This window comes from Bufo bufo, chromosome 2, assembly GCF_905171765.1.
Source record: "Bufo bufo chromosome 2, aBufBuf1.1, whole genome shotgun sequence".
Classification (NCBI taxonomy): domain Eukaryota; kingdom Metazoa; phylum Chordata; class Amphibia; order Anura; family Bufonidae; genus Bufo; species Bufo bufo.
In genome coordinates, this window is record NC_053390.1 from 688,349,627 (window position 1) to 688,374,943 (window position 25,317).

Consider the following 25,317-nt stretch of genomic DNA (forward strand, 5'->3'; position numbering starts at 1 on the left):
CCTCTGGAGGACAATTCACACCCACAGTTTGCACCCCATAGGCATTTCTCATGGGGTTGCACCAGTCACTTTATTTATAGAACTGCCCAGTGCCCTGGTAGACCTCTACCTTTTATGGAGTGCCTGAGCACACGAGGTTGTAAGAGTGCAATGTGCACTTCAGACAATATTTAATGCAACAGGAGAACAGTCCCAGACGACTAGGTGGGTAACACAGTTTGAGTCCAAGTGCTTCTCTTTCAGGACCGCTGGGCTCAAGTTGTACAGTACATCAGTAATAACAATAGGAATAAGAGTAGCAGCAACAGTAGTAACTCTACACAGGTTCTCTTCATCTTGCAGTTTTTAGCTTGATACTTGTACTTCACTGATAGGCTGGAGGAGGGATCACTCCCTAACACTTAGTTAACCTCCAATAGCCTAATGAGCTTAACAGAGTCTCTCTGCATGTCACCTTATGCTTCTATGATACATATTTATTCCTTTTTTTAACAGTATTTTTATTACAGCAGTTAGTGTTAAACCACTGTGTTAACCAACAGATTTGGCTTCGGGCTAAACCTAAGGGCATTATTCTGCCAGTCCCATGGTATTCACCCTTTAACTCCCTATACAGGGATCTGGACTTTGCTTCAGGGGAGCCACCAGACCTGAGGGGTCAGATTGACTCATAGTCAGAGACAGGCCAAAGTCAGGGCTGGCAGAGCATCTGCAATGCATTCCCACTAGGGAAGGTGCTGGGTTGCCAGCTATTGGGTCGTGAAGATTAGAATATACCCCAGCTCTTTAAGACCTGAGTGTGCGAACGCGCCCTACAAGTGCAGGAGGAGAGGCCTAGTTGGCAAGTGGGCTGCAGCCTGTGAGAGGGAAAAGAACATACGTTGCAACTGGGACTGCCTTGGGAAGGACAGCTAGAGGCGGGTCTGCCCCCCCCCCCCCCCCCCCCAGGCAAGTGCAAGGGAACAGTGGCAGCATGAAGGTTAAAATATGTAGGCAGAAGAGCTGCACACAAATTTGTGATATATATTTAATGAAGAATAAAGTTGCTTTTTTTATTTTAGCAATACTGGTGTGATACAAAGTATTAGAATATTACAAAAGTGCATGTAGCAGTTTGGATGGTTTCACAGACAGTATTTTTGTGAAAATGTCACTCCAGCTTGTGGTATAGTTTTTGAACCAAAGCAATAAGTAGTTGCAGCAAGATGGAGCAGTTTGAGTTGTTAAATAGTTTCAATTCATTCTAAATCCACTTCTGGTTTTGGCTCAAAATATTTCATGAAAAACTGTGACAAAAACTGTGATGTTTTTCTAAAAACGCTGTGTGTAATAGTGCAGCTATCTGCATGAGTGTCTCCATCAGTCCCATAGAGTTGGATGGAGCAGCAGCCGACATGCACAATTACCATTCTCATGATCGGTTGGGATCCAGTGGTTAGATCCTCACTGATCAGATACATGTCTCTTATCCTGTAGATACTGTAGGGTATAAATATTGTTCTGCCCCTTTAAGCTAAATTCACAGGTAACAATTGCAATGATGATTTGAATCCCTTGAACTGCTTTTAATGATAATTGGCAAATATACAAAGCAATCAATGATAAATGATAAACTATTGCTTATTCTCATTGACAGTTGATTGCCAGCAGTAAAAAGAATTGGTATCATTTGTTGAAATATACTGTACTATACCTATAATCTGGTACTATACCACTACCCGACTACATCTTACAGATGCTGGAAAGGTTGTGGAATCAAAGGATTATATGACATCGTTTTTGGGCTTGCTCCTTCCTTACATCATATTGTGGGTGGTTTGTGTGCTGGCACACGGTAGGGTACTTCTTTGGCGCACAAAAGACGACCTCAATCGGGGAACGTTTGGTTTGATAGCTGTTTATTGTGCAGTAGACAACGCGTTTCGGAGTTTATAACTCCTTTCTCAAGTCTGGGAGCCTCTTCTGGTGCGTGCTTGCTGTACAGGGCGCCCTGTACAGCAAGCACGCACCAGAAGAGGCTCCCAGACTTGAGAAAGGAGTTATAAACTCCGAAACGCGTTGTCTAATGCACAATAAACAGCTATCAAACCAAACGTTCCCCGATTGAGGTCGTCTTTTGTGCGCCAAAGAAGTACCCTACCGTGTGCCAGCACACAAACCACCCACAACTTCCTCCACAGTCCCTAGGAGTTTTGGCAACTCCATCCAAAGGGACCGAACGGGTACTGGCGGCACCGACCCCCCCCCCCTCCCTCTCTCTGTGGACCTGCCCCTACGGACGTTGTGCGCACACACGCACAACACCAAAAGGTGAGCACACTCCATCCATTTCTGTAAACCGTATCATCGATACCCACCACCCTATGAGCGCCTCTCCCCATTTTTTGTCTCTCGCCAAAACTGCGTTACATCATATTGGGAAGAGATATCTGCTTTAAGGAAAACAAAATCTCAAAATTTGACTGCTGACTTACCCCAGAACTTTCTTAAACTGCTTACCGGCTTTAATTTATGACCTCAGTCTGTCAGGTAGGTGGTAGCTCATATTTTGGTTTCTGCCAAGGTGCTAATAGCCCAAAAATGGAATTCTTTTACTATCTCAACTACTCATTAATTTGTGTTAGTGGATTTTATGCTGGAATAATCCCTTGTCTCCAGTCAAATCCGTTATCCCAAATTCTTAAAAATTGGTCTTGCTGGCAAACTCCCTTTTCAGAGTAAATCTCCAAAATGTACGGTGACCAAAATACATGTGTCTGCTATGCTACTGCATTACCAATTTCAAGTCCCACTTCTATTACTGCTTGGATTTTGGCATCTTTGGTTCCAGAGGATACTAGCATGCCCACTTTGATGAATACGTATTGAAAGGGGTTTTCCAATCTTACCTTTACCATGGTGATATAGTACTAAGCGCCGACCCTAGGAGGCTTGGTTTACAGAAACAACTGAGCAGGCCGGTACTCCACTGTTTCTGTAACTCCCATTGTAGTGAATTGAAGCTAAGCAAACATTGTCATATAACAAGCTACTCTGCTGCCATAATGGAAGCAGTGTAGCTTGGTGTGTTACGCTGTTTGCGTACCTCTCATTCGCTGCAATGGGAGTTACAGAAACAGCCATCCTGCTCAGCTGTTTCTTCTGTAAACCTGGCCACCTAGGCCTGGCGCTTAGTCCTACCTCACTGTGGAAATAGAGAGATGGGACAACTTCTTTATGGTATGTTTCACTCCAGAGATGTTGATGACATTGTTGTTATTGTTACTTTATCTTTATTTTTTTTAAGGCTGATTCATTTGATATTCCACTGATTAGTACACTACTCATCCACTCTTTAATTCATCTATTTTATGCTTTGTGTTTTGTGTACTTGCATTAAGATTATTTTGTATTCAATATGGTATATACAGAATTGGTATTACACTTTCTGGTGAAAAAAAAGAATAAAAAAAAATAGAAATTAATAATACATAGTATGTATGACAGATGTAATGGTAGAAACATCCTTCTAATTGTCGTATCAGTTTTGGAAGTTGTCACTGAGCTTGTAAGAAAATTGTAGGCGTGCTTTTAGTCATACTTTTATTTACATGCATACTTCTACTTGTTATTCCATACGCATAATACTCCATACAAAATAACTTCTCAAAAGAAGCCTACAGTTTTTGACACTGTATAATATATATAGTCAGCAGAAGAATGCAACAAGAATGCAGATTTTGAACTGTTTCCTTTGGTCTTTTATTGGGATGTATTAAAAGTTAAAGGAAATGAATTGCTGAGATGGGATATTTAAGAGCAGGCACCTGATAATGCTGAAATAACCGGAGGCAGAGTTTTAATAAGACAGGAATAAGAATCACAGAGGTACCTCCTTTATTGATGTGCAAATAAAGGCTTAATATTAATAAATAAATATACAGTGACTTATTTTTATGTAATCATTGGGGGAGGGGGTTAATTATGCTGTAGATCATATATAATTGCTTTAAAGTGGTTCTCCAGGAATTAAAAAATTTAAATACTTAAATATTATTTTATAATAAATATATTCACAAATACATTTCATTACTTAGAATGTAGGGAGCAATCATTGGGAGAAATAAAATGGCCACCATCCTATCAGTACACACAAAACCTGTTCTAATCACAAAGGAGGACTAGTGTTGATCACGAATATTCTAATCGTGAAATTTTATTGCGAATATCGACACTTCGAGAATTTGCGAAGATTTAGAATATAGTGCTATATCTTCGTAATCGCGAATATTCTAGATATTTTTTCATCAGTACCCTCCTGCTTCTTGCTTGTGGGCCAATGAGAAGGCTGCAATATCTTTGTCTGAGCTTAGAAACATCCCTAGCAACCAATAGGAAAGTTGCCTACCCCTTACTATATAAGAAACTCCCCAGCAGCCATTTTCTGCTGTTATTTGCAGTACAGAGAGAGAGAGAGAGAGAGAGAGCAGTGTCATTGCTGTGCTATGTGCTTTGCTGAGTCATTTACATTGCTGAGTCAATTACATTAGATAGATAATTAGTTAGCTCATATATATAATGCAGATAGTTAGTGGGAGATAGTCAGTATAAGTTAGATAGTGATATACACTGTGTGCAGAATTATTAGGCAAATGAGTATTTTGACCACATCATCCTCTTTATGCATGTTGTCTTACTCCAAGCTGTATAGGCTCGAAAGCCTACTACCAATTAAGCATATTAGGTGATGTGCATCTCTGTAATGAGAAGGGGTGTGGTCTAATGACATCAACACCCTATATTAGGTGTGCATAATTATTAGGCAACTTCCTTTCCTTTGGCAAAATGGGTCAAAAGAGGGACTTGACAGGCTCAGAAAAGTCAAAAATAGTGAGATATCTTGCAGAGGGATGCAGCACTCTTAAAATTGCAAAGCTTCTGAAGCGTGATAATCGAACAATCAAGCGTTTCATTCAAAATAGTCAACAGGGTTGCAAGAAGCGTGTGGAAAAACCAAGGCGCAAAATAACTGCCCGTGAACTGAGAAAAGTCAAGCGTGCAGCTGCCAAGATGCCACTTGCCACCCAGTTTGGCCATATTTCAGAGCTGCAACATCACTGGAGTGCCCAAAAGCACAAGGTGTGCAATACTCAGAGACATGGCCAAGGTAAGAAAGGCTGAAAGACGACCACCACTGAACAAGACACACAAGCTGAAATGTCAAGACTGGGCCAAGAAATATCTCAAGACTGATTTTTCTAAGGTTTTATGGACTGATGAAATGAGAGTGAGTCTTGATGGGCCAGATGGATGGGCCCGTGGCTGGATTGGTAAAGGGAAGAGAGCTCCAGTCCGACTCAGACGCCAGCAAGGTGGAGGTGGAGTACTGGTTTGGGCTGGTATCATCAAAGATGAGCTTGTGGGGCCTTTTCGGGTTGAGGATGGAGTCAAGCTCAACTCCCAGTCCTACTGCCAGTTTCTGGAAGACACCTTCTTCAAGCAGTGGTACAGGAAGAAGTCTGCATCCATCAAGAAAAACATGATTTTCATGCAGGACAATGCTCCATCACACGCGTCCAAGTACTCCACAGCGTGGCTGGCAAGAAAGGGTATAAAGAAGAAAATCTAATGACATGGCCTCCTTGTTCACCTGATCTGAACCCCATTGAGAACCTGTGGTCCATCATCAAATGTGAGATTTACAAGGAGGGAAAACAGTACACCTCTCTGAACAGTGTCTGGGAGGCTGTGGTTGCTGCTGCACGCAATGTTGATGGTGAACATATTCAAAACACTGACAGAATCCATGGATGGCAGGCTTTTGAGTGTCCTTGCAAAGAAAGGTGGCTATATTGGTCACTGATTTGTTTTTGAATGTCAGAAATGTATATTTGTGAATGTTGAGATGTTATATTGGTTTCACTGGTAAAAATAAATAATTGAAATGGGTATATATTTGTTTTTTGTTAAGTTGCCTAATAATTATGCACAGTAATAGTCACCTGCACACACAGATATCCCCCTAAAATAGCTAAAACTAAAAACAAACTAAAAACTACTTCCAAAATATTCAGCTTTGATATTAATGATTTTTTTGGGTTCATTGAGAACATGGTTGTTGTTCAATAATAAAATGAATCCTCAAAAATACAACTTGCCTAATAATTCTGCACTCCCTGTAGTGTAGCTGATAGGTTCCAGTGCAGGGTGTTAGGTAGTGTGATAGGAATTGCTGTACTGTGCATTTTCTCCAGTCTCAGGAAACTTCTAGCAGCTTGAAAAATGTAGCAAAAGGGACCCACGTCTGTATTGTGCGTGCAATACACGCATATTACATTGCTGATTTTTGAAATCAAGAAAATAATGACCGGAGTTCACAAATTCTAGAATTTGCGAATTTATTGCGAATATTTGGCCGAAAATTCGCGAAATATCTCGAAAACGAATATTGCCTATGCTGCTCATCACTAAGCAGGACAAGTTACTTCACCACAATGAGCCATAGTTCTGCTTCATCCTCTTCTCTGCTCTGCTTGTCAGGAATCATGATCCTGAATACAGGTGAATCTCTGTGGGAATGGAGAAGATGATGAGACATGAGAGAAAGGTGAGGTGTGGCTAATAAGCAGCAGCTCTTGTATGCACTCTCCATTACCACAGTCTGTCCTCTCTGTACTTCATGTCTCCTCATGAACTAAATTCCCCAGAGATTCAGCTAAATTTCTTATCATCTGTATTCAGGATCATAATCCCTGACAAGTAGAAAGGAGGATGAGGCAGCTCTTTACCTCAGTTTTGTAAAGTAACTTTTCCTCATGTGTGATCAGGACAGGTTTTGTGTGAACTAATGGGACAGCGGCCATTTTATTTCCCCTGATGATTGCTCCCCAGACAAAAGATATTATAAATAATGAAAGGTATTTGAGAATATATTTATAATAAAGTAATATTTAAGTATTTTCATTTTCTCTATTCCCAGAGTACCCCTTTAAGAATAGACAATTTAAATATTGTTGTCTGGACGTCTGTCTGTCCTTTATGCGCAACCAAACGACTGGACCGATCTTTACCAAATTTGGCACACAGGTACATCAGGTGTCCGGGAAGGTTTTAGACCTTCCCAGTCTCAGCTCTCTAGGATGTACCGTTCCTGATATATTCCCAAAAAGTTACCTGCATTAGCCAATACAAGCCTGCAAGTCTTTCTCTTAAAATCCCAACTGCCATACACACGGTCACATGTCCCTTATCAGCCAATAGAAGCTCACAGGCCTTTAGTCTCCACATACATACAGTTTTACTCCAGGTTTCTATAACAACCCAGCCAATTTTCTTCACTGCTGTAGGTCAGTTTTAGACTAGGGCTACAGGACGACAATAAATCTCACGACACAAAGAGCACAACTATGCTGCTACATGCATCTTGGATAGATTTTTTGTGACTGTCGTCTCGCAGTCGCAGCATGTTGCATGTCGCAGTGCGACACCATAGCCTATCATTCTAAGAAATTTTGAGACACATGTCGTCGAGTATCCCTAGCATTAAAGGGGCATGATGCTGTGGAGGTCACTATTAAATGGGCGGTCACTGTGGAGGTCACTGTGAAAGGGGCGGGGGCCACTATAAAAGGGGCAGGGCACTGTGGAGGACACTGTTAAGTTGGCAGGGTCCACTATTAAAGGGGAAGCTGCTGTGGAGGTCACTGTTAATAGGGCAGGGGCCACTATTAAAGGGCGGGCACTGTGGCATTCACTGTTAAGGGGGCAGGGGCCACTATTGAAGTAGCAGCTGCTGTTGAAGTCATTGTTAAAAGGGTGTGCACTGTGGAAGTCACTGTTAAAGGGGCGGGCACTGTGGAGGTCACTGTTAAAGGGGCGTTCACTGTGGAGGCCACTGTTAAAGACGTAGGCACTGTGGAGGTCACTATTAAAGGGGCAGGTGCTGTGTAGGTCATTGTTAAAGAGGCAGGCACTGTGGATGTTACTGTTAAAGGGGCATGGCACTGTGGAGGTCACTATTAAGGGCCCAGGCACTTTTGAGGTCACTGTTAAATGGGGCGGGCACTGTGGAGGTCACTGTTAAAGGGCCAGGCACTCTGGAGGTCACTGTTAAAGCGGCTGGCACTGTGGAGGTCATTGTTAAAGGGGCGGACACTATGGAGTTCACTGTTGAAGGGGCAGCTGCTGTGGAGATTACTGTTAAAGGGGCATTCACTGTGGAGGTTACTGTTAGGTGGGCTGGCACTACGGAGGTCACTATTAATGGGCGGGCACTGTGGAGGTCACTGTTAAAGAGGCGGGCACTGTCACTCCCAGGCTCGTCACCGGAAGGCAGCACGATGCCTTCCTTAGACATTGCGTGGCCTTCCATGCCATCGGGTCCCCCCCCACAGCCCCATGGGGACCCGATGGCACCACCGCCGCCGTCGTCGCAACTTAGAAAAGCCGCAAACCGCAGGTCTGTATTGACCTGCGGTTTGCGCGGGGCCCCCCCGCGCATTTAGCCGAGGTGCCTGCTCAATGATTTGAACAGGCACCTTGTTCCGATCACCGCCCACAGTGATGTACCTGCATTGAAAAGCCTCTAATAATACTGTATGGCCATACAGAAGAAAATTTCTACAGTAAAGGACTAACTATTCTTATCGTCGAAAGCTGCGCCGAAGGAAATTGCGGAACAGAGTGGTAACTCCCGCGATCTTTGGAACTCCCGCAAAATTTAAACCAGCTTGCTGTATGGAGCGACTGAATAAACCGGCAAATATTTAAAGCTCCATTGAAGCAATAGGGAGACAGCAGACGCCAGACGGTAAGCCAAATATCGATTTAAAGTTTTCTTCGATTCAAAGCTCATATCGACCTTAAAAGGATATGCTATAAGAGACTTTTCACATTATCAGGATTCCTGTGGACACTTTATGAACATATTGCACTCCCAGTGAATACACCTACAATATTTTCAGTGACATTCAGTTTCCCAAATTGGGATAGAGCTCTAGAAGATAATACACCCTCTTTCCCAAATAACAGCATATACTTGAAGTTTTTTTTGTGTGATATATATTATTGAATTTATCGACACTATTGAGTGGTATCGAATATTCTATCGAATATTTCAACATTGAATTTTCTATCGAATATATTTTTATCGAATATAGTATCGATCACATCTACCACAATATATGTGATTGTAATGTTGTATATTATTGCTACATTGTTCTTATAAATTTTATTACTTGTATTTTATGGGGATTTAATAAATATTTTGCACATGTCAATTTGGTTGCCAAGTGTATGAGTGCTCGCTCATTTTCCTATTACTGTAATGGTAGCATGTTTAAAATCCAGAGGGGAAGACACCAGAGGTTAGTGATAGGTTTTAACTCTGTGGTGAGGTTAGGGATGAGGTGCGATGGGATTGGGTCAAGTGTCACAGGTGGTGATCTGGAGAGTAGAGTGGAGAGATTTTTCTTTCTGTAATGGTGGAGAAGCGGGTTTTGGGTGAGGGGGAAGAGGGCGAGAGCAGTTGTGTAGAAGGTCTGTGGGGACTGTGTACTGAAGCTTTCTCTGATGTTGACTATGTTTTGTTTGAAGTATGCGGCAAAGTCCCTCAGCTGAGATGAGAGGATGGGGGTGCTGGGGAGACGGAGAAGGGAGTTAAAAGTGTTAAAAAGTTGTTTAGGCTCTGGGCCAGGGAAGATATGAGAGATGGGAAGTAGGCCTGGTTTGCATCAGCGAGTGAGGATTTGATTATGTGGAGGAAGTGCTTGTACAGTTGCGGTGAATTGATCTTTAGAATGGGATTTCTTCTATCGCCGCTCAGCAGCCCTGGAAGCTTGTCTGAGTTTTTTTGGTCAGGTTGGTGTGCCAGGGTTGTCTGGTTGATTTTTCGGATTTTTGTTGTGTGTGAGGGGGGGAAACTAAGTCCAGAGCTGTACTTATTGTGGTGCTATACAGGGTGGTGGCAGCATCTAGGTCTTGGAGGGAACATAATAAATTAATATGGCAAGTTAAGGGTGTAACAGTAATAGTTTAGCATTCAAATCCCAACGTGTGCATTATAGAAAAAGTGAGCAGAGGAAGAAGACTCAAGGTTCTTATTCTAAGAACATTCTCTCCCTAGTAGAGATTTTAAAACAGACTGTACTGTAGTCCCCCAGTGTTCTTTCCAAGCTCTTCAGAAGATTTGCAAAGACATTGAAATAGTAGAGAATCAGAAAAGCAGAGATTAACAACACAATACCAAGCCAAAACTCATGAACGCATGAAAACATTAGGGACAGGATTTCTATGGTTTAAATTGATGAGCAAAACAATTTAACTGCTTGACTTATACTGTGAAAGTGTAACATGAATAAATGTCTGCAAACACCAGAACATTGAAGATTCCCTGCAGGTTTAGGGTGCATTTCTGTGTGCTGAGTTGGTAATTTAGTCAGAATTATTGTACTGGCAGACTTTCATGCATTACACAATATCATCTTGAGGTTACATCTCTTTAGCTCTAATTTTGTTTTACAGCAGGTCAAAGCAAAAAAAAAAGCAAAGAAAAAAGCAAAAAAAAAAAGGAGTTGGACAACAGATGACAGCATAAACTCCATAGTGTCCTGATGTCACCATACAGGTGCATCTCAATAATTTTATTCATAAAGTGGAAAAGTGAAACTCATATGTTATATACATTCATTACACATAGAGTGTATCAGAAAATTTGAATATTATAAAAAATTACTTTTAATACAGAAATGTCGGCCTGCTGAAAAGTATATACAGTACAGTATATGCACTCAAAACTTGGTCGTGGCTCCTTTTGCATAAATTACTGCATCAATGCGGAGAGGCATGGAGGTGATCAGCCTGTGGTACTGCTGAAATGTTATGGAAGCCCAGTTTGCTTTGATAGCTTGTCTGCATTGTTGGATCTGGTGTCTCTTATCTTCCTCTTGACAATACCATATAGATTTTCTATGGGCTTTATGTCAGGTGAGTTTGCTGGCCATTCGAGCACAGTGATACAGTGGTTATTAAACCAGGTATTGGTACTTTTGGAAGTAGTGGGCAGGTGTCAAGACTGCTAGAAAATGAATCAGCATCTCATAAGCTTGTCAGCAGAGCAAAGGACGGTAGTGTCTCTAAAATTTCCTGGTAGACGGCTTGCGAAACCTTGGACTTGATAAAAATACAGTAGACTTACATCAGCAGATAGCATGGTTTCCCAAAACCATCACTGACTGGTGGAAACTTCCCATTGGACTGGGGTCTCAAGCAACTTGGATTGTGTGCCTCTCTAATCTTCCTCCAGGACTCTGAAACTATGATTTCTAAATGAAATGCAAAATTAAGATGCTTCTGATATTGTCTCTGGAGTAATGAGTTGTCATGAGTGGCTTGACACAAGGATTGCGACAGTTGTAGCCCATGTCCTGGATACGTCTGTATGTGGTGGCTTTAGAAGCACTGACTCAGCTGCAGTCTGCCCCTTTGTGAATCTCACCCAAATTCTTGACAATCCTTTCAAGGCTGTTGTTATCCCTGGTTGCTTATGCTCCTTTTTCTACCCACACGTTTTTCTCACTCAATTTTCATAATATGTTTGGATACATTCACTCTCTAAACAGCTAGCATCTTAGCAATGACCTTTTGTGGACTTACCCTTCTTGTGGAGGATGTCAATGGACTGTCTTCTGAACAACTATCAGTCAGCAGTTTTCTCCATGATTGTGAACTGAACCAGATTGAGGGACCATTAATGTTTAAGAAACCGTTGCAGGTGTTTTGTGTTTGATTCTGCTGCTTAGAATGTGAAACCATGAGTGTTACATATTGCACCTTTGACAATATTCTAATTTACATATATATGAGATTCACATCTTTTAATGAATTACTGAAATAAATTAACCTTTCAATAACCATTCTAATTCGATATGCCACCTGTAAATTCTTTCTAAGATTACTGCAAGAAAAAGTTAGTAAAACAACCAAAGCCTGCAGAAGAACTCCAAGATGCTTTATCCTGCATAATGAACTCCATAAAAAAGCCTCCACCCCCAAAAATGGAATAAAGATTTATAAAAAAATTGGAGTTTCCCAAATGATACTACTAAAATTTACAGCTCACATCACAAACATTGAGCTCTTGCAAACCTCTATTGGTAGAAAATAGGGTCAGAATATGGTGACACAAAACACTATTTTTAATGGTTTTTATTTTTATTAAACTATGGTATCATCATAGCCATACTAACCAGCAAAATAAGGTCATCATGTCATTTTTACTCATAGTGAAAATCATAGTAATGAAACGCAAACAGCAATCGCGGAATTGTACTTTTTATTTTTTACCCAACAAATAATTTTTTTTCACAAATTACATTATATGCAATATTAAATGGTGCCATTGAAAAGTGCAATCCGACCTAGAAAAAACAAGCCCTCCTTTGGTTATGTTGATTGAAAATAAAAAGGTATAGGCATTGCCAAGGCAAGGAGGATAAAAATTTAAAAGGGGTTGTGGCAGCCAGTCTGTATTGATGACCTATTCGTAGGATAGGTAATCAATATATGATCGGAGGGCATCCGACACCTGCACCACCACCAATTAGCTGTTTCAAGAGGAGGCATAGACCATCAATATAAACAGGCTGCACAACCCCTTTAAAATGCAATTTCCAAATTTGTCCTGGCTCTTAAAAATTTAAATGAGGAAGATACATAAAAAATAAAAAAAAATAAGGGTTTTTAGGGTTTTTTGGCATTCTAATGACATCATACATTACAAAATGTAACATATTTGGCAACACTATACAGTACACTGTAGAATTTAGAGGATTGCTTTTTTAAATCTAATCAAAAACAGAACTTGAAAAAGTTAGGAAAGCTATAATTTTTTCCCTGTTTCTGACCATCATTTCTATAATGACAAAATTGATTACTATTTGCTCCAATTTTAAATAAAAAGATAGCCTAGGATACAAAACATTTTGGTACAGACTATGTATCCCATTAGGTAAAATTTTGCTCTGTGCGTAAATAACCCCTGTCATCAAACAATTAGCATTTGTTCCAGCATCCTATTTGATTTACTTCAGCTTTTTCATACTGTACATTGCTGCTGGTTTTGGCTCATTTGCATTGGAATAATATTTGCTTTGAATATTTTGGATGACAGTAAATTGTGATACTAGGAAACCCCTAATACACGAACTATAAATCCAACTTCTTGAAACGTTCAAATGATTGTGAAATGTCCTGAGTCCAACTGGAACATGTTCATTAATAACAAATCTATGTACTTTAATCTTCAGCCAGTTTTTTATCCACATTTGAGTAGTTTTTTGTAGGCTTTTATCCCTCAATTTATACAGCAACTTCCTGTGTGGCTCTGTGTCAAAAATAACACTTGAAAAATCTAAGTAATTTACATTCACAGAAACACCCTTTTCTATGATTTCGCTCACTGCTTCACATTTTGGAAGTATATCATATTGACAGGAACTACAAAGCTTTGATGACTCCCACTAACAATGCATTGGTCATTCTACAAAAACATGCTGGAACCAGAGAATAGTTTTAAATTAACAGATTGTTTCGATATTCATACATTGTGTCATAAACATTCTTGTAAGTATCTGTGACAAATACCACACCTCGTGCCCGCTTGACGTCCCCTAAGTCAAGCTCATGAGACGCTGTATGGGCACGGGTTACCAAAGCATGACATTACGCCCTCCAGAGGAGCAGGTAAGGTAAGCTTGGTACAGTTTACACATACACCTCCTGTCCACGCGGGCACAGAGAGGCAACAAGCTGAGAGAGCCTTTTCACTGCCGCAGTGAAACAGCGCAGAGGCGGCTCTAGACTTTATGAGGCCTTAGGCGAAACTCAAACATGAGGCCTCCACGAAGATCGTTGGGATCCCCGTGATCTCCCGTACAGCACCCCGGCTCAGTCCTCAAGAAATAAGCTGTGTCAACCACCGCACGGAGCAGTGGTGTGGTCAGCACTCCCCCTCCATGTATCTCTATGGAAGACTCGGAGATACGCAAGTGCTGTATCTGCGGCTCTCCCATAGATACATGGAGGGGGAGTGTTGACCACCGCTCCGGGCACAAGGAGATCCGGAGTACCATACAGGAGATCGTGGGGGATCCCAACGGCCAGACCCCCCCCGATCAGACACTTATCTCCTATCCTTTGGATAGGGGATTTATTTTCCTATCCCGGAGTACCCCTTTAATATGCAGTGACATCACAGTAAAGGGTTAATATGCACAGTGACAACACAGTACTGGGCTTATATTCACAGTGCATATTAACACTTTGCATTAACCCTGGCCCAGTTCTCTAAATTGACCCTCCCCCCACACACTGCATTTTGCTGTACTTGCTATACAGCAGCACATACCTCTCACATCCAGGGCCTCCAGGTGACGTCTCCTCGGATGTAGATCTTCTCTGTCATCGTCTTCTACATTCAGTCCGGACACTTCTCTAAGCCGCACCTCGTCTCTGCAGAGTGTGACACACAGACATCTTAGCTTCCTCACATTTCTATCATCATGCCCCAACCTGGAGTCCCTACAGTGTTATCCTGCTGCTTGATGTGCCCCCCATTACCCCCAAATATTATACTGAAGAAATAGTGCTCCCATAGTAATAGTGCTCCTCATAGTCCCACGAATAGTAATTCCCTTCTAGAATGCCCTCATTAGTAACACTGCCCCCTACAGTGCCCCATTAAGTAATTTTCCCCCCACACTGCCCCCATTAATTAAGTTGCCCGCCACACTGCCCCATCTTGTAATTTGCCCCCCACACTGCCCCATTAAGTAATTTGCCCCCCACACTGCCCCATTAAGTAATTTGTCCGCCACACTGCCCCATTAAGTAATTTGTCCGCCACACTGCCCCATTAAGTAATTTGTCCGCCACACTGCCCCATTAAGTAATTTGTCCGCCACACTGCCCCATTAAGTAATTTGTCCGCCACACTGCTCCCATCATGTAATTTGCCTCCAACACTGCCCCATCATGTAATTTGCCCCCCACACTGCCCCATTAAGTAAATTGCCTCATCATGTAATTTGCCCCCACACTGCCTCATTAAGTAATTTGCCCCCCACACTGCCCCATTAAGTAATTTGTCCGCCACACTGCCCCCATTAAGTAATTTGCCCCCCACACTGCCCCATTAAGTAATTTGTCCGCCACACTGCCCCCATCATGTAATTTGCCTCCAAAACTGCCCCATTAAGTAATTTGCCCCCCACACTGCCCCATTAAGTAATTTCCCCCCCCCCACACTGCCCCCATTAAGTAATTTGCCCCCCCACACTGCCCCCATTAAGTAATTGGCCCGCCACACTGCCCCATTAAGTAATTTGCCCCTTACACTGCCACCATTAAGTAATTTATCCGCCACACTGCCCTCATCATGTAATTTTCCCCCCACACTGCCCCCATTAAGTAATTTGCCCGCCACACTGCCACCATTAAGTAATTTGCCCGCCACACTGCCCCCATTAAGTAATTTGCCTGCCACGCTGCCCCCATTAAGTAATTTGTTCGCCACGCTGCCCCGTCATGTAATTTGCCCCCCACACTGCCCCCATTAAGTAATTTGTCTGCCACATTGCCCTATCATGTAATTTGCCCCCCACACTGCCCTCATCATGTAATTTGCCCCCCACACTGCCCTCATCATGTAATTTGCCCCCCACACTGCCTCACAAATTTGCCCACACACTAGTGCCTCATATTATGTAATTTGCCGTCCACCTTGTACTTGGCAAGGACATCCAGGAACATCCAGGGACATGGCAGAGATACATCTGGACCTGCTGGACGTTTTAAGTCATCCGGTGGTCTGCAAGTAGTTAAAGTGAAACTTCAGAGCGCAACCGCGTCCTGCTGTGCGTAATCCTGCGAGACCTGTGACCTCCCGCAGCGGGTCTCGCGGGATTATGTGCTGCAGGACGGAGGGTTGCGCAGCGCTTTGAAGTGGCCAATCAGTGGGCAAGTATCGGGGGGGGTGTAGAATAGCATTCGGGGCACTGGAGCTCAAGCCCCGAATGTTTTGACTTAAGGATGCTCCCACCCGACACCGCCGCAAGTACAGAGCGAGGCCCCCACCAGCGCGAGGCCTTAGGCGGCGGCCTAAGTGGCCTAATGGAAGAGCCGCCTCTGAAACAGCGTTGTCTCAGCCCGGGTATCTGCCACCAGCTTCTCGTTTAATATAAGCCCGGTTCGCTAACGGGATTATGTAGGGTGAGAAACCAACCTGCGGTAGCTTATAACTAGGCCGAAACACGGACGTGGGGATTCGTGATCGAGATACAAGATAGCACAAGATTAAATTATATCTTTAATCGCCTTAAGGGCACACTAGATATAACACAATATACACAGAGAATATATACAGTGGTCTGAGGTTAAAGATACAGGTTATGTAGGTAAAACAGGATTAAGCAGAGCAAAAGTCAGTTACCGGGTAAGATGAAAGTTCCTTTCGGTTGTGGTGTGTTCTTTGCTGTAGTCACATGAAGGGCAGTCATCTTAGCTAGTTCCTGGGTCCCCCTAAACACATTACACAATGTGACCCTTCTTCAGAGAAAGACCAGCCTGCTTGTTGGTACAAGCCTTTTAAGCTGTAGCCGGCCCCTCCCCTCCCGGCCTATGGGAGGGGTCCACCCCCCCTTTGCTAGACTGGCTGCAAATGACCCACAAAACTCTTTAGGGTTTATAGCTCCAGGCCAGAAGGTCACAGGGAGATGGTTCTGGGACCAACGGATCCGCTTGGGTTCCAGCTACAGGTAGAGTCCAAATATGGTACCGTCAGTTGGTTTCTGTGGGGAGATATGTATATATATATATGGCATCCCACCATCAAACCAAGAACATGGGCACGTGGCCACCGGGACATAAATATGTATCCGGTTTGTGCCTGCGATGGCCGGGCGATTCATAATTCCTTATGAAATGAAGATGCCAACATGTCTGGGAGGTATCATTGATCCTGGCAAGGGCTGATACCTCCTGCTGAGGGTTTTCCTGCAGGATCCGTGCTGTCTGACTGGAGGTGTGAAATGTAACAAAATGTGGCCTGCTAGGAGTTTTATGCTATCTGGCTGCGGCTATGAAGCAGGGCCCCCCTGTGGAGCTTGATTTCCTCTGCCATCTTTCAGCAAATGGTGGGTGTGAGGACATGGCTGACAGTAAATATTAATCCATATTCCTCACAGTATTAATTATGTAACTGAATTTCTTAATTAATTTTCAAATGCTTATTCCTTAAGTCCTGTACTATATAAAGCATAGGAAAAATGCACACATTTTTCTGCCAGAGCCAAAGGGACATAAGATAGCAGTTACCATAGCACCAACAAGAAAATTCATTTCAATTTAGAAATAAATATGTACTTGTAGGATTTATAATCTTAAAGGAATTCTCCAGAGCTTGCATATTAACCCCTTAAGGACTCGGCCCTATTTCACCTTACGGACTTGGCCATTTTTTGCAAATCTTACCAGTGTCACTTTATGTGCTGATAACTTTAAAACACTTTGACTTATCCAGGCCATTCTGAGATTGTCTTTTCGTCACATATTGTACTTCATGACACTACTAAAATGAAGTAAAAAAATTCATTTTTATTTATAAAAAAATACCAAATTTACCAAAAATTGGAAAAAAATTGCAAATTTCCAATTTTCAATTTCTCTACTTCTATAATACATAGAAATACCTCCAAAAATAGTTATTACTTTACATTCCCCATATGTCTACTTCATGTTTGGATAATTTTGGGAATGATATTTAATTTTTTGGGGATGTTGCAAGGCTTAGAAGTTTAGAAGCAAATCTTGAAATTTTTCAGAAATTTTCAAAAACCCAATTTTTAGGTACCAGTTCAGGTCTGAAGTCACTTTGCGAGGCTTACATAATAGAAACCACCCCAAAATGACCCCATTCTATAAACTACACCCCTCAAGGTATTCAAAACTGATTTTACAAACTTTGTTAACCCTTTAGGTGTTCCACAAGAATTAATGGAAATAGTAGATACAATTTCAAAATTTCACTCTTTTTGGCAGATTTTCCATTTTTAATAATTTTTTCTCCAGTTACAAAGCACGGGTTAACAGCCAACCCAAACTCAATTATTTATGGCCCCTGATTCTGTAGTTTACAGAAACACCCCATATGTGGTCTTAAAACTACTATTCCGGGCACATGGCAGGCGCAGAAGGAAAGGATGCCATTACGTTTTTTGGAAGGCAGATTAGCTGGATTGTTGTTTTTTACACATGTCCATTGGAGCTCCCTGATGTAACCCTAGAGATAGAAACTCCATAAAAGTGACCCCATCTAGAAACTACACCCCTCAAGGTATTCAAAACAGATTTTTACAAACGTTGTTAACCTTTAGGTTTTCCACAAGAGTTATGGCAAATGGAGATGAAATTTCAGAATTTTAATTTTTGGGCAAATTTTCCATTTTAATCAATTTTTCCCAGTAACAAAGCAAGGGTTAACAGCCAACAAAACTCATATTTATGGCCCTGATTCTGTAGTTTACAGAAACACCCCATATGTGGTCGTAAACAGCTGTACGGGTACACGGCAGGGCGCAGAAGGAAAGGAATGCCATACGGTTTTTGGAAGACAGATTTTGCTGGACTGGTTTTTTTGACACCATGTCCAATTGAAGCCCCCCTGATGTACCATAGAGTAGTAACTCCAAAAAGTGGCCCATTTTAGAAATACGGGATAGGGTGGCAGTATTGTTGGTACTAGTTTAGGGTACATATGATTTTTGGTTGCTCTATATTACACTTTTTGTGAGCAAGATCACTAAGAAATAGCTGTTTTTGGCACCGTTTTTAATTTTTTGTATTTACAAATCTCATCTGACAGCTTAGATCATGTGTATATTTTTAAACAGGTTGTCACAGATGCGGCGATACCTAATAGGTATTTTCTTTTTTTTTATTTATGTAAGTTTTCTACACAATGATTTCATTTTTGAAGCAAAAAAAATCATGTTTTTAGTGTCTCACTAGTCTGAGAGCCATAATTTTTTCAGTTTCTGGGGCGTATACACTAGGGTAGGGTATGATTTTTGTGGGATGTGATGATGGTTTTATTGACACTATTTTGGTGTGCGTGTTGTGACTTTTTGATGCTTGCTATTACACTTTTTGTGATGTAAGGTGACAAATAATTGTTTATTAAGAAGTTTTTATTTTACATTTTTTACGGTGTTCATCTGAGGGGTTAGGTCATGTGATATTTTTAGAGAGTCGGCCGATACGGACGCGGCGGATACCTAATTGTCTATTTTTTTTATTTCTGTAAGTTTTACACAATGATTTCATTTTTGAAGCAAAAAAAATTATGTTTCTAGTGTTTCCATAGTCTGAGAGCCTAATTTTTTCAGTTTTTGGGCGATTACCTTGGGTAGGGTAAGACTTTTGCGGGATGAGATGACGGTTTTATTGGCACTATTTTGGGGTGCGTGTGACTTTTTGATCGCTTGCTATTACACTTTTTATGATGTAAGGTGACAAAAAATGGTTTATTTAGCACAGTTTTTATTTAAAAAATTTTACGGTGTTCATCTGAGGGGTTAGGTCATGTGATATTTTTATAGAGCCGGTCGATACGGACGCGGCGATACCTAATAGGTATACTTTTTTTTTATTTATGTAAGTTTTACACAATGATTTCATTTTTGAAACAAAAAAATTATGTTTTAGTGTCTCCATATTCTGAGCTATAGTTTTTTTATTTTTTGGGTGATTTTCTCAGGTAGGGGCTCATTTTTTGTGGGATGAGGTGAAGGTTAGATTAGTACTATTTTGGTGGGAAAACACCATTTTGATCGCTTGCTGTTATACTTTTTGTGATGTAAGGTGAGAAAAAAATGGTTTATTTCGCTCAGTTTTTATTTTACATTTTTTACGGTGTTCATCTGAGGGGTTAGGTCATGTGATATGTTTATAGAGCCGATACGGACGCGGCGATACCTAATATGTATACTTTCCCCCCCCCCTATTTTTTACCAATTTTTTTTTACTTTATTTGGGGAAAATGACGTTTTTGTTTATTTTTACTTGAAACTTTTAATTTTTTTGGTGGAAAACTTTATTTTTTCAACTTTATTTTTCACTTTTTTTTTGTCCCACTTTGGGACTTGAACTTTTGGGGGTCTAATCCTCTACAATGCATTCCAATACTTCTGTATTGGAATGCATTGGCTGTATGAGTAATACTGTGTGTATTACTCATACAGCTTCCGGCCTGTGAGATCCAGGGGGCTGGATCTCACCGACTGGTCACCGGAAGGCAGCGCGATAACTTCCTTAGACATCGCGCTGCCTTCCATTCCATCGGGTCCCCCCCACAGCCGCATGGGGACCCGATGGCACCGCCGACCACCGCCGCCGCACCAGGTAAAAGCCGCAAACCGCAGGTCTGAATTGACCTGCGGTTTGCGGCGATCGCCGATCCGGGGGGGGGGTCACATGACCCCCCCGGAGTTGTGACAGGATGCCCGCTGAATGATTTCAGCGGGCATCCTGTCACAATTAACCCCCGCCGCGCCGCAATCTACTTTTAAACTTAGGACGTACCGGTACGTCCTGAGTCCTTAAGGACTCTGCAAATGTGGCGTACCAGTACGTCCTAAGTCCCTAAAGGGTTAACCCCTTCCCGACCAGCGCCGAAATAGTATGCCGCAGCGGGACGTGACTTGCCGCCCAGTGCCGTACTATTATGGCCCGCTGATCGGGCGGTGCAGGAGCTGCGCCCGCCCGATCAGCTGCAGGGGACTGGCTGTTCCCATTAGCCGAACCCCTGCTGTATGCGCTGGCATCGGTGAAAACACCAATGACGGCGCAAAAAATAAATAATAATGTCAAAAGAAGCCATTCTTGTCACCTTACATAACAAAAAGTGCAACACCAAGCGATCAAAATGGCGTATGTCCCACAAAATGATACCAATAAAACCGTAACCTCATTCCGCAAAAAATGAGCCCCAACATATGAAAATCGCTAAAAAATTATAGCTCTCAGAACATGGAGACACTTAAACATCTTTTTTTTGTTTCAAATATGCTATTATTGTGTTAAAGTGAAATAAATAAAAAAAGTATACATATTAGGTATCACCATGTCCGTAACAACGAGTTTTATAAAAATATCACATGACCTAAACCCTCAGGTGAACACCATAAAAAACCTAAAAAAATAAAAACTGTATAAAAAAAGCAATTTTTGTCACCTTGCATGAAATTGTCAGAGCTGGGCTAAATGTCCCGCACTGTAAATCTTGCGGCGCTTCTTCACCTGCAGGGACAGCCCCCCATAGGGGAAGAAGTCCTGTTGATGAGACAAATTGATTTGCAAAAATTGATTAGCTTATCTCTAAAATAAATACATAAATAAATTTAAAAGGGACCGCTATTGTCATGAATACTTACTGTAATATTTTGAACAAGGCTTAACTATAACTAATTATTCCCTTTCCCTAAAACATTTTCGTATATGATAGCCATAGATCCAACGATATTAATAATAGTAATAATAATGCTATTAATGCGATTACGAAAAAAAAATTAAATCCAAATGCAATGTATAGTAATGCCGACATGCTTTGCCAATATCGGGACCAGTCTGAAGATTAGCAGCTACATAACCTTTTGTTAGACTGTATCCTTCCAGACTTGGGAAATATGCAGCCGGTCTTTACCACTAGGCTTCTACACAACAGTTGTTTTGTACTGAAGTCGGCATGGAGTAAATTAAACAGTTTTTTATTATACCTGCTCACTTTTGACATGCAATCGTGCGGAACCATTTTTTATGATGTTACCTAATGATGTTTCCCTAACAACCTGTGAATTGACTTGTTCTCCTTTTCTTATTTTCCTCTTGTTTCTTGGCTTCCCTTCTAGTAGCTCCCCTACAAAACATCTCTATAACACCAGTAATACATCCCATTGACTGTTTTCTACTAACATTGAAACTGAGGCTTGGCTAATTTTCATAATTGTAAATGATATTAAAATATTTGGGTTATTTTTTCACACAAAATGTATAGTTGTGTTATAACGTTGTAGGAGGCTAAATGAGATATCAATACTTGGGCTGTGATAAAGTCAGAGGGTAGTCATTAGAGATTAGCGAATTTCGTTTGGTGGTAAAAGCAGAAATACGTTATGGATTCCGTTACCACGATCATTCAGTCCTGATCAAAAGTTTAAGACCACTTGAAATGGCAAAAAATCATATTTTACATTGTTGGATCTTAACAAGGTTCCAAGTAGAGCTTCAACATGCAACAAGAAGAAATGAGAGTGAGACAAAAACATTTTTTGAGCATTCAATTAATTGAAAATAACGATTAAACTGAAACAGACTGTTTTTCAGCTGATCCAAATTTTAGGACCACATGCCTTTAAAAGGCCAAATCTGTGCAAAGATGTGGATTCATTGTCATTTTCTGTCAAGTAGTCACACGTTGTGATGGCAAAGGCAAAAAAACTCTCCCTTTTTGAACGTGGTCGGGTTGTTGAACTGCATAAGCAGGGTCTCTCACAGCGCGCCATCACTGCTGAGGTGGGACGCAGTAAGACAGTCATTTGGAATTTATTAAATGATCCTGAGGGTTATGGAACAAAAAAGTCAAGTGGAAGACCCCAAAAATGTCATCAGCACTGAGCCGGAGGATCCAATTGGCTGTCCATCAAGACACTGGACGATCCTCGACCCAAATTAAGGCCCTTACTGGTGCTGACTGCAGCATCATAACCATCAGATGGCATCTGAGTCTGAAGGGCTTCAAAAACAAAAAACGTCTTCAAAGACCTCGTCTCCTTGAACGCCACAGAACTGCTCGTTTGGACTTTGCAAGAGAGCACCAAACATGGGACATTCAGAGGTGGAAGAAAGTTTTATTCTCTGATGAGAAAAAATTTAACCTTGATGGTCCTGATGGTTTCCAAAGTTACTGGCATGACAAGCAGATCCCACCTGAGATGTTTTCTACGCGCCACAGTGGAGTAGGCGCCATAATGGTCTGGGGTGCTTTTTCCTTCAGTGGAACAATGGATCTTCAGGAAGTGCAGGGGCGTCAAACGGCCGCTGGCTATGTCCAGATGTTGCAGAGAGCATTCCTCATGACTGAGGCCCCTCGTCTGTGTGGTAACGATTGGATTTTTCAACAGGACAACGCTACAGTGCACAATGCCCGCAGGACAAGGGACTTCTTCTAGGAGAATAGCATCACTCTTTTGGCCCATCCTGCGTGTTCCCCTGATCTAAATCCAATTGAGAACCTTTGGGGATGGATGGCAAGGGAAGTTTACAAAAATGGACAACAGTTCCAGACAGTAGATGACCTTCGTGCGACCGTCTTCACCACTTGGAGAAATGTTCCCACTCACCTCATGAAAACATCAAGCATGCCGAAACAAATTTTGGAAGTGATAAACAATAACGGCGGAGCTACTCCTTACTGAGTTCATGTTTGGAAGTTGGATTTCTGTTTTGGGGGGTTTAGTTTTATTTTTGGAGGTGTGGTCCTAAACTTTTGATCAGCTGAAAAACAGCCTGTTTCAGTTTATTCGTTGTTTTCATTAAATTGAATGCTCAAAAAATGTTTTGTCTCACTCCCAATTCTTCTTGTTGCATGTTGAAGCTCTACTTGTAACCTTGTTAAGATCCAGCCGTGCTAAATATGATTTTTTGCCATTTTATAAGTGGTCTTAAACTTTTGATCAGGACTGTAATAGAAGTCTGAGGGCTGCAAAGCGCATCTGTCCCGTTTCCATTATGCAGGGGAGTCCTCTTCTGCATAACAGAAACAGGACGGATCTGTTATGCAGGCCATAGACTTCCGTTATGCATTCCATCATAGAATTGCGTTATGGTCCGTGGTAACGAAATCCATGACGCAATTCTGCTTTTACCACCAAACGAAGCATGAACGAATATCATAACATGATATTCGCTCATCTCTAGTAGTCATCATGGATCCAGAGTGATAATGATCCCCACCAAAGTGTGAGATAAAAACACCAGCACTCCAATAAAATTTTCAAGGAATTTTCAAGGAATCATATGAGAACTACGTTTTGATCAGAACTTTGTTCATAGTGTGTAAGTGGTTTCTATGTTCATACATATTTTTTTAACATGACAAATAAACTTAGATTTAGTTGCTGGAGTTTTTTTTTGTGCTGGTGTTTTAAGTTGGAAGGACTGCTTTTTACACCTGTGGCCAACTCAGATTCTCCTCCCTGCGCTGTAGTAAAGGCATCTGTCAGCAGATTTGTACCTATGAAACTGACTGACCTGTTACATGTACGCTTGGCAGCTTTAAGCATCTGTGTTGGTCCCATGTTCATATGTGCCCAGATTGCTGAGAAAAATTATGTTTTAATTTACGCAAATGAGCCTCTTGGGGCAATGGGGGTGAGTTGGGACCTGAGTTTGTTTTTTACAGTTTAGTTGTAATATAATTATATTGTGGACAGTGAAATTTCACACCAGGTCTGCATTGTTAGAGATTGCTAGATCCAGCAGAGCATTGCCTCTAGTAGGATCTTCTACACACTGTCTCATAAAATTATCCTGCAAAGACCTGAGGAATTTTCTCCCTTTTGCAGCAGAGGCAAAACCATGTTCCCAATCTACATTTGGATGGTTAAAATCTCCCATTATTACCACTTTGCCAGACTGTGCCACCCACTCCATTTACGCATACAGTTGATCTTCTATCTCCTCAGTGATATTGGGCACACCAATTACTATGGAGCACACCAAGAACTATTTTTTTCATTATTTTCTTCCCATGGCTCAGCCCTCATTATTTTCATTATTGTAATTCCACCCACAAGGTTTCCACATCTTCACAAGTGTCATCCACAATTGTTTCTTTCACACCACTAGCATACAGACATACACCACCACCTTTGCGGTTAGCCCTATTGCTTCTAAAAAGTGTAAAACCTTGAATAATTACAGCCCAATCATGAGAATAGTCCAGCCATGTCTCAGCAACACTAACTACATCAATATGTTTCTCCAGTACCAAGGCCTTGAGCTCTCCAATTTTACTTGCTAGACTTCTGGCATTTGTAAACCTACATTTTAAGTTGTCATCAAATTTTACACTTTTAGAAAATATATATTTTTATTTTTTATGATCATTTTATCCTCCTTCAGAGTTCGTTTGTAACTGATGGATCTCCTTATCCACTTTTCTAATCATCACCCCACCAATTTATGGTATGGTAAGAATACTATTTCAAGGCACAGTAGATGTGATCT